The sequence below is a fragment of the Panthera leo genome, chromosome E1 (assembly GCF_018350215.1).
Source record: "Panthera leo isolate Ple1 chromosome E1, P.leo_Ple1_pat1.1, whole genome shotgun sequence".
Lineage (NCBI taxonomy): Eukaryota > Metazoa > Chordata > Mammalia > Carnivora > Felidae > Panthera > Panthera leo.
In genome coordinates this window covers 35,973,025-35,984,206 of record NC_056692.1, presented here as the reverse complement: position 1 = coordinate 35,984,206, position 11,182 = coordinate 35,973,025, and the positions used below count along the sequence as shown (strand labels likewise).

The following is an 11,182-nucleotide window of genomic DNA, read 5'->3' as shown; positions in this document are numbered from 1 at the left end:
AGGCTCCAGGCTCTGAGCTGTCAGCACAGAGCCTGACACGGGGCGTGAACTCACGGACCACGAGATCATGACCTGAGCCGAAGTCGGATGCTTAACCGACTGAGCCACCCAGGCGCCCCATGTGAGCAGAAAATATTTCAAACATCACAATGTACTAGGCTGGTCTTTTGCTCAAACGGGTCTCCTGCGAAGTCTCTGGTCTCTGTTGGTGCTTTCTCTCGGGGTCGAGAATTTAGCTTTCCCCCGCCCTGCAAGGCTCCAAATTATAGGATTGCCAGTAAGCTTGGATGGTATGCCACCCTCAAAAGAAACATGTTACACCTGCTTGAAAACAGGGCGCCTTCAGCCTGAAACTTGTCTTCCTTTACAGGGCCATCCTAAAAGCTACCGCATGAAGTCACTAACGGATACTGACATCCTGATTTTTCCTGCCAGTTCCAATTCTCAACACTCTTGATAAGCACATAGTCTGTGCTGCGGACACCAGCAAGTTTCAGGCACACCAGTCTTCCAGAGGTCACCGTCTCTACCCCTTCTCTTCCGCTCTTCAGTTAAGGTTTGTGCCTTTTACTTTATGTAAATAATATCTCAATAAAATATCATTAAAAAAATTAGACCTATATACTATTATGGAACAATCCTCAAGATGTGGTGCTAAATGAGTAAAACAGAGTACAGAACAGCGTTTCCACTTCTCAAAAGAAAAGGAGGGGCGCCTGGGTGGCTCAGTCAGTTGAGCGTCCGACTTCGGCTCAGGTCATGATCTCACAGCTTGTGAGTTAGAGCCCCGCGTCGGGCACTGTGCTGATGGCTCAGAGCCTGGAGCCTCTTCAGATTCTGTGTCTTTCTCTCTCTCTCTCTGCCCCTCTCCCGCTCACATTCTGTCTCTCTCTCTCAAAAATAAACATTAAAAATTAAAAAAAAAGAAAAGAAAAGGAGTATGGGGTGTCTGGCTGGCTCAGTCAGCAGAGTTTATGACTTGATCTCAGAGACATGAGTTCATGCCCCACGTTGGACACAGAACTTACTTTAAAAAAAAAAAAAAAGGAAAGAAGTATGCATATTCACGTATATTTGTATAAGAATAAAATATCTTAGGGGCACCTGGGTGGCTCAGTCGGTTAAGCGTCAGACTTTGGCTCAGGTCATGATCTCATGGGTTTGTGAGTTCAAGCCCCACGTCGGGCTCTGCGCTGACCGCTTGGAGCCTGGAGCCCGCTGCGGATTCTGTGTCTCCCTCTCTCAATGCCCCTCCCCACTTGTGCTCTGTCTCTCAAAAATAAATAAAAGTGAAAATAAATAAATAAATAAAATGTCTCCAGAAGAATATCAGAAGTTGCCTCTGAGAGCAGAAAATTATAGTGAAGAAGTTTTATCTGTGCATTTACTTTTGAATTTTATATTGTGCTCGTGTATTACCCATGTAAATATTTTAAGCTTTTGAAGGAAAGAAGAAACAAGGTTTTTAGGTAACCTGTCATTATTATGTTAAGTGCAAAAGCGGAACATGAAATTGTACAGTGAAGATTATGTAGAAATGCATTTTAAAAAAGAAAATGAAAAAAAATCCAATGTCAAAGGTGCTTGTCGGCTCAGCTGGAAGAGTGTGGGGGCTCTTGATCTCGGGGTTATGGGTTTGAGCCCCACATTGGATGGAGAGATTACTAAAGAAAATAAATAAAAAACAGACAAACAAATAAATAAAAGGGCTTGTTGGAATTGTAATTATTTTCAAATCTTTCGCCGTCCTTATCAAAATAACACCCGCAATCTTCACAGAGTCTAGAACGAACAATCCTAAAATGTGTATGGAACCAGAAAAGACCCCGAATAGCCAAAGCAAAGAGAAAAAAGAAAACCAAAGCCGGAGGCATCACAATTCCGGACTTCAAGCTGCATTACAAAGCTGTAATCATTAAGACAGTATGGTACTGACACAAAAACAGATACTCAGATCAATGGAACAAGAATAGAGAACCCAGAAATGGACTCACAAATGTATGGTCAACTAATCTTTGACAAAGCGGGAAAGAGTATCCACTGGAAAAAAGACAGTCTCTTCAACAGATGGTGTTGGGGAAACTGGACGGCGACATGCAGAAGAACGAAGCCGGACCACTTTCTTGTAACACACACAAAAATAAACTCAAAATGGTTGAAAGACCTACAGGGGAGGCAGGAAGCCATCAAAATCCTTGAGGAGAAAACGGGCCACAACCTCTTTGACCGTGGCCGCAGCAACTTCTTACTTGGCATGTCTCCAGAGGCAAGGAAAATAAAAGCAAAAATGTACTATTGGGACCTCATCAAGATAAAAAGCTTCTGCACGGCGAAGGAAACAATCAGCAAAACGAAAAGGCAACCGGCAGAATGGGAGAAGATATTGGCAATTGACATATCAGATCAAGGGTTAGTATCCAAGATCTATAAAGAATTTATCAAACTCAACACTCAAAAAGCAAATAATCCAGTGGAGAGATGGGCAAAAGACATGAATAGACACTTTCCCAAAGAAGACATCCAGATGACTAACAGACACATGAAAAGATGCTCAACATCACTCATCATCAGGGAAAATACAAATCAAAACCACAATGAGATATCGCCTCGCACCTGTCAGAATGGCTCACGTTAACAACTCAGGCAACGACAGATGTTGGCGAGGATGAGGAGAAAGAGGATCTCTTTTGCATTGTTGGTGGGAGTGCAAGCTGGGGCAGCCGCTCTGGAAAACAGTATGGAGCCTCCTCAAAAAGTCAACAATAGAACTACCCTATGACTCAGCAATCGCACTGCGAGGTATTTATCCGAAGGATACAGGAGTGCTGATTCGAAGGGACACATGCACCCCCATGTTTATAGCAGCGCTATCGACAATGGCCAAAGTATGGAAAGAGCCCAGATGTTCACTGATGGATGAATGGATAAAGAAGACGTAAAAAAAAAAAAAAAAAAAAGAAAAAAAGAAAATGTGGCGTATATATACAATGGAATATTATTCGGCCATAAAAAGAATGAAATCTTGCCATTTGCAACAATGTGGATGGAACTAGAGGGTGCTGAAATCGTTATTACTCTGTATGTTAACTAACTTGGATTTAAATTTAAATAAATAAATAAGTAAATAAATAAGTATCTTTCTACTTGGGGTGCCTGGGTGGCTCAGGTGGTTAAGCATCGAACTTTTAAAAATTTTTTTTTTTTAACGTTTATTTATTTTTGAGACAGAGTATGAACGGGGGAGGGTCAGAGAGAGGGAGACACAGAATCTGAAACAGGCTCCAGGCTCTGAGCTGTCAGCACAGAGCCCAACGCGGGGCTCGAACTCACGGACCTCGAGATCATGACCTGAGCTGAAGTCGGCCGCTCAACCCACCGAGCCACCCAGGCGCCCCAAGCATCAAACTTTTGATTCCGCCTCAGGTCAGGATTTCACAGTTCTTGCGATCCAGCCCCGCGTTGGGCTCTGCGCTGACAGCAGGGATCTTGCTTGGGATTCTCGCTCTCCCTCTCTGCCCCTACCCCGCTCGCATCCGTGTGCCTTCTCTCTCTCAAAATAAATACATAAACATTTAAAAATCTTTCCACTTTAACTGCCTTTTCTACAGTTTCCATTAGAAATGCTTTACCTTTTTTAAAATTAAAAGAATTGTTTTTAAATGTTTATTTTTGAGAGAGAGAACGTTGAGAGAGGGAGACACAGATCCGAAGCAGGCTCCAGGCTCCAAGATGTCGGCACAGAGCCCGACGCGGGACTCGAACCCACAAGCCATGCGACGATGACCTGAGCCAAAGTCGGACACTTAACTGACTGAGCCACCCAGGCGCCCCTACCTTTTCTTTTTTTAAGTTTCTTTCTTTATTTTGACAGAGACAGAGACTGCGTGAGTGGGGGAGGGGCAGAGAGAGAAGGAGAGAGGGAAAATCCCAAGCAGGCTCCGCGCTGTCAGCCCAGAGTCCAACATGGGGGTCGAACTCACGAAAGCATGAGATCATGACCTGAGCCAAAACCAAGAGTCAGACGATTAAGTGACGGAGCCACCCAGGCGCCCCATAGAAATGCTTTACCTTTAACATCTGAAATGATAAGGTAATTATTTTAAAAAGAGAAAGTGAAAACATTCGAGAAAAGGATAAAATGTGGATGCTGCTTTGTTCACAGAAAGTAAGCAGCCAGATTGCCCCATCAGAGCCTCAGGAACGCGAGGCCCAGAGCAGGGGGCTGGGCAGGAGGCTCAGAGACTCAGGGCATCACGGGTCACCTTGCACGAGGTGGCACTTAAACGGCTTGTCTGACATAGCTGGGGCTCCCAAGGCAAAGTAGGGGATTCGTGGCAGGTGTCACCTATCCTGGGCGCAAGGACACAGAGAGTCTATTCTCCAAGCCTTTACGAGATGCCGTGTTTGGGGGGTCACGCATGATGCATTTACGTTAAAAGAAACTAGTTATGCTGGGGCAGGGAGATTACATATCGTCTCTGTTTTCTCTGGTGTCTCAAAAAGAACAAATGTGATGTTAAAGGAAATGTAGCTTCTTCCTCCCCAGTTCTCCTGGGCCCTCCCGAGGGGGTTCTGTGAACGTGTTTGGTATGGCACTAGCCACATTTAAAAACCAGCAAGTCCTGGACCCTGCCCCCCAAAGAGTTCACAGTCCAACCCAGGGGAAGGGGGGGGGGTAGGGAACATGGGAGAGACTGAGCCACAGAACACAAGTACCTATCATCCCAGCAAGTAATGACACAAGCTGTAAGGGAGATGATGCTTTTCTGCCACTTGACGAATTCACGAGTGGGGATTTCAGCGAGGGTGTCTGGCTGGTAAAAGTTTTCAAGCTGAGGAGGTGGAGGGAAGCGGAAAAGAAGTAGGGAATAGGAGGAGGGTGAAGTCCTCCCGCCGGACAGAAGGAACCATCTCCTGTCCACTTCCAAAGGGTATAATCGCAACTCTTTAGGGTTTCTATAGTAGCTTTTGAAAAATTAATTCCAGTACACGTTCACCGGTACAGAAGGAAATAGATGGGAAACCAGAGATGCCAAAGTCCTTTGATATTTAGTCAATTCGATACTGTCGCTCCAGCCTAATAAAGAGACACCCTTATCTCACCATAGAAACTCAACGGGAGTTTGGTTCGTTCCTCAAAATGGAAGATCTTTAATGTTTCTTCTGACAATATACAAGAGTTATATTTGTTCAAGGAATACAGAAAATCGTAAACTAGGAGAAAAGAGCCTCATCAATTTATTCCCCAGGGCTCTCTGTCAACAGCAGACCTTTTTGGATCTGGGCTCAGCAGATTTTTGACCCAATGCAACACAAAAGGATTCTGGGTGACTTACACAGGAAAGGTACTTTGCTGGAAGGAAGTCAGATAGCTCTTAGCATCAGAGAAGCAAACTCAGGAAAATGGACAAGAACCAAGGGGAACTAGGCAACCAGGAACGGCCCCAAGGTCAGGACCCTGGGCTGTCTGTCTCGGGCGCCACTTCTGGGGCCAGTGGGCATGGCTGCTACCACTGACCCCGAGGCACTGGGTGTCACAGCAACTGCCAGCTACAGGCCAAGTTCTAAAACGTCCCCGTTTCTGGGCATCCGTCCCTTTGGATTCTAAGTCCAGCAGAGCAAGCTAAGTACACACTCACTGTCACTCTGGAGAGCGAGTGTATCTGTCTTGGAGCACAGCCGTGCTATCAGCCAGACCCACACAAGGCTGGATCCCAGTCAGATGACACAGGGCAAATCAATCAGTGGCAAATGTCTGTCACACACACACACGGACACAGCTTTTCTGCTTCTATGTAAGTGGGCATTCTACACACGAATTAGTAAATAGATTTTTGTTTGGGTTGGGTTTGTTGAGGCCTGTCGCTCTTTTCATGTCAATACAACAAATCAAAATAATGCAACAAACCAAAACGATGTCAATGCAATAAAAACGCATCCCCCCAATACCTGCACAGCATTCATCGTACAGAAGCTGTCAATATCTACTAAACCGATTTTCAACTGACGGACATTTCTCTTCTGCTCTTTCCCATGATGAACATCACCGCCGAGAACACCCCCGAACACTCCGCCGCACCGGTCTTAAAGTAGTCCTTTAAGGATAAAGTTAACAGAAGTGAAACCGCTGAGCCAAAGGTTCTAAAAGGCTATTCAAAAGTTGACGCGAAAAAGCCCAGGAGCCAGTCTGCCTCCCGCGGACCCCAGATCCACAGGTTGAAAGGAACCACCGCCGCCCCCACGGGGGTCCCGCCGAGCAGGACGCGGAAGCGCCTGATCCCGGGTTCCGCCGTCGCCCCCGAGTTCCGGTAGGAACCCCGGGCTCGCGTGCGCGCCCGGGCTTTGAACCGCCGTCCCGCCCCGTGCCGGGCCGCTTCCCTCCCCGCTTGGCCACCGTGGCCCGGGCAGAGGGCGCCCCGTGGAAATAAATAAATAAACAAGCCCGCAGCCCAGGCAGCGTGCGCCAGGCTTTCCGCTCGGGGCAGGGGCCGAAGCCGCCCCGCTCCGCCTTCTCCGCCCCCCAGCCCGCCGTTCTTCCGGCTTCCCGGGGGCGCACGTCAGGACCCCCGGAGGAGAGCCGAGGAGCAGGAAGAGCGGCGGCAAGAGATGACATCGCGGGACTCGCAACGTCGGGGGCCGCGGAAGCCCTTGCTGGTCCGCTTCCGCCCGCCCGAGCGGTCTCGGGCCCGGAGCCCAGCGCCCAGGCCGGGAGAAGCCGGCGTCCGCCGTCCCTCCCGGCAGGCAGCTCCGCGCGCCATGTGGCTTGAGAAGCCTCCCGGCCGCCTAAAGCAGCCAGCAGGTCCCATGGTGTAATGGTTAGCACTCTGGACTTTGAATCCAGCGATCCGAGTTCAAATCTCGGTGGGACCTCACCAAACCTTTTGGTTTTGCAATTTCTGTTTTGAGGACTGCTGGCGGCGGCCGCCACCTCGGGCGGGGTCGCTACCCCTGTGACCTAGGGGATCGCGGTTTAGGGTCCCTCCCCCTCTCGTTTCACTGCCGGCCTGAGGGTCGCAGTGCGCATGCGTCAGAGTCTGGGCGGAAAAGTGGTGGTGGTTGACCGAATGTGCCTTTACCCTGGAGGGGACGGCGGGGAAACCCGAGGGACCCTGGGAGCCTGCTTCGGGCGGCAACCTGTGGGTCTAGGGGGACACCCCACCCCCACCCCCCCAGCCAAAGCTGCTGGGAATCCTTCTTCCTATCGGCTAATGTGCAGTGTGCGCTCAATCACTGCTTTGTAAACCTGGAATGAAATGCCGGGCGGTGGCGAGGGACGCGGGAAGCAGTAACGGGCTGGGAAGTAGGGTGTGTGTTTGGGGCCAGTCCGCCTGGGAGTCGGTCACAGAGTGAAGCGGGTCTGATTGGTTGTCTGTTACTCAGGCAGTGAAGTTGTCCGTGTTTGCTCATCAGGCCGTGCCAGCGGGTCAGAGGATCTCCGCCGGCGGTTTCTCCCCATATGGATGGGGTGTTTCGCCCTCAGACGGTTAGAACCTCAACCAACAGGACTGAGCACGTCTATTGGCGAATCTGTCCGGGATCGGTATTTTGGGCGCCGGCCAGACGCGCGGGATTTGCAGCAAAGGGTGTGCCTCCGGGATGGAAGGGAAGAGACGCGCCTGGAGTGTTGTCTGCTTCGAATTGTATCTGGGTTTTGAGAGCTGCGTGGCCCTCTGGGATGAGAGACGACGGAGCCCAATGACGCATTTGTGATCTCCCTACAGGGTGATTGGCACTGTGGCTGTCCGCGGCCGCCCCTTGGGAGGGTGCCATGGAAACAGAGGATCCTTGCCCTGCTCGCTGCCCTGAGCACCTCTCCTCCCCACCCCTCCCGCACACTGCATAAACGTTTGAATGGATTTGTGTGTATGAGCGATCCCGGCCTCAGAAATATCTAGGTATGAGAGGTGGGAGGGCTTACTCTACCAGATATTAAAACTTACTATCATCAACTATAAACTAGGAATTCAGATAGCGTGGTACAGGTGCAGGAGAGACAAGCATCCCAGTGGAACAGAATAAAGGGCCCAGATACAGCCCCACACGTACTTGGACAAGTGATTCAAGACAAAGGTAGGACAACAGAGCAGCAGGGAAAAGAATCTACGTTTCAATAAATGATTCCGGGGGAATTGGGCGTCCACATGGAAAAATAATGAAATCAAATTCCTCCCAACTTACACTAAACACATCAATACATTCCAGGTTTAACGGGAGAGGAAAAGCAGTAAAGCTTTTGGAAGAGAACAAAGACTATCTTCATAACCTTAGGGTAGGGAAAGTCCTCTTAAACAAGACACAAATATTTCTAAAAGCTTAATATATGTCACCATATTAATATGATGCTCTATGTTCTCCCTGTCAAAAGACCCCAATAAGAAATTGAAAAGGTAAAGCACAGGATAAGAAGAGATCTTGTAGGACCCCCTCATGTATGACTCTTTGTGATGCATAACTGGCAAGGAAATTGTATCTAAATTATTTAAAGAACTTGTCATAATAAGGGCATAAAATTAAAATTTAAAAAAATCGGTAAGAAGAAACACAAACAACCTAATAGAAAAATAGCAAAATACTTGAACTGGCACATCACAAAAAAAGGAAAGCCAGGGGCACCTGGGTGGCTCAGTTGGTAAAGTGTCTGACTTCGGCTCAGATCGTGGTCTCGCGGTTCGTGGGTTTGAGCCCCACATTGGGCTCTGTGCTGACAGCTCAGAGCCTGGAGCCTGCTTCAGATTCTGTGTCTCCCTCTCTCCCTGCTCCTCCCCCTCTCATGCCCTGTCTCTCTGTCTCTCTCTCTCTCTCCTTCAAAAATAAATAAAAACAAAAAAAAAAGGAAAGCCAAAATACCTGTTATAGGGCCTCCTGGCTGGCTCAGTCGGTAAAGCATGTAACTCTTGACCTTGGGGTTGTGAGCTGGAGCCCCAAGTTGGGTGTAGAGATTACTTAAAAATAAAATCTTAAAAAAAGTAACAACATACTAATATATATACATATATATATATGTATATATATACATATACATATATATATATATACATATATATATGAAAAATATATGAAAAAAAATTTCACTAATATATATATGAAAAAATTTTCATATAAAATTTCCAAAAAAAATTTCACTAATATATATATGAAAAACATATGAAAAAATAACAAAATACTAATATATATATATATATATATATATATATATATATATATATATGAAAAGCTGCAAAGCATCATTAATCATCAGGAAAATGCAGATTAAAAGCTCCACGAGATACCATTACGCACTCACCCGAATGACAATGCTGAATATTAGTAAGGATAGGGAATGTGAACCCTCAGAGAAATGTAAACTGGTAGAAACTAACTTGGCATTAGCTACTGACACTGAAGATACTCTAATATCCTGTGATCGAGCAATTTCAGTCTGGGACATACCTCCACCGAAATGGGCACATTTGTATACTTGGAAACGTGTATAAGAGCGTTTGGGCAACATGATAGCCAAAAATTGGAAAGAACGCCAATGTCCGGCAGTAGAATGGGTAAGTAATTGACAGGCCGTACAATGGAATATTATCCAGCAACAAAACGGATGAGTCTTTAAAAAAAAAAAAAGTATGGAGCGAAAGAAGGCCGATCTAAAAGAATAAGTCACGTAGGACTCCATTAAAAAAAGGTGCTAAACAGGTAAAACACAACTACCATATATTGTTTAGAGTTGCAAACTTAGATGGGAAAACGATTAAGCAAAGCAAAAATTCCCCCGTAAGTGAGGATACCCCTGGGGAAGAGAGAGGGCCATGATTGAAAAGGGGCCAGCAACAGTCTTCTGGGGCTATTGGTATTATTATTATTATTTTATTATTTTAAGTAATCTCTATGCCCGGTGTGGGGCTTGAACTTATGATCCCAAGATTAAGAGTCACACGCTCTACCAGCTGAGTCAGCCAGGTGCCCTGGTACTGGTATTATTCTATTTCTTGTCCTGGGCGGAGGTTACACAGCCTGTTCGCTACAAAAATCTGTTAAAATGCACAATAAGTTATTCATTGTTCTGAATGTGTATTGTATTTTGACATTTAAAAAGTAAAAAAAAAAAAAAAAGGGGGGTACCTGGGTGGCTCAGTAGGTTAAAGTGTCTGATTTGATTTCGGCTCAGGTTATGAGTTCATGGTTTGTGAGCTCAAACCCCGCGTGGGGATCTGGGCTCACAGCATGGCACCTGCTTGGGATTCTCTCCCTCTCTCTCTGCCCCTCCCCTGCTAACTTTCACTCTCACACACACTAAATAAACAAACTTAAAAAAAAAAAAAAGTCAAAAAAGTACTTATCTAGAGACGTGTTTCTGCCCTGGTCACGGATGAGGAATCTGAGATCAAGAGTTTGCCCACAGGGGCGCCTGGGTGGCTCAGTCCGTTAAGCGTCAGACTTCGGCTTGGGTCATGATCTCTCGGTTTGTGGATTCGAGCCCCGCATCGGGCTCTGGGCCGGCTGACAGCTCAGAGCCTGGAGCCTGCTTCCGATTCCGTCTCCTCCTCTCTCTGCCCCCACCCCCCCACCCATGCTCATGCTCTGTCTCTCTGTCTCTCAATAATAAATAAACGTTAAAAAAATTGAAAATAAATAAAAATACCAAAGTCTGTCCACAGACTGGGAGCTTGGGGAGTCACGAGAGCGATCCTCCCCACTGAGCCAGCCCAAGGGCATTCAGAGGATCAGGTTCAATTCTAGGCATTGCATGAAGACGTTGATGAATTTCCCCCTGCCACTAACTGGCTGAGTGCATTTGCGTAAGCATTTCAAATCCTCTGAAGTTGTAACTCTGTGAGGTGATGGATGTGTTAATGAAGCTTACTGAGGTAGCCATCTCACAATCCATAATGATAACAAATCATGATGTTGTACACCTTAAACGGACACAATCATAGATGTCGATTACGTGTCAATTATCTGGGAAAAAAGATTCGGAGCCTCACTTGTAAAGGAAAAGGGACGACGGTGCCTTTTGCATAGCAGTGTGGCAAGAACTAGTAAAATAGTAAGCAAAAGCCCTTTTCTCTGCTTCTGAGCCAAGACAGGCTCTATAATAGTAACTGCTAGAAAGACTATCAGAATAGTGAGGATTCCGGAAGCTCAGATCCTTGAGCAAAGAACACAGGCTTATATGGGGAGGAAAACAAAACTTGGA

At 46.7% G+C, this 11,182-nt stretch overlaps 1 long non-coding RNA gene and 1 other non-coding gene across 3 annotated transcripts; both read left to right on the top strand.

Moving 5' to 3' along the window:
* Nucleotides 1-6,766: 6,766 nt before the first annotated feature.
* On the top strand, nt 6,767-7,856 carry LOC122206886. Of its 2 annotated transcripts, none has more exons than XR_006196613.1 (2): nt 6,767-7,136; nt 7,411-7,856. It is a non-coding gene; the product is annotated as an uncharacterized LOC122206886 (long non-coding RNA). The 2 variants fall into 2 exon arrangements; XR_006196614.1 differs by lacking the exon at nt 6,767-7,136 and adding an exon at nt 7,152-7,305.
* TRNAQ-UUG lies at nt 6,799-6,870 on the top strand. The gene has a single exon. It is a non-coding gene; the product is annotated as a tRNA-Gln (tRNA).
* Nucleotides 7,857-11,182: the final 3,326 nt, after the last annotated feature.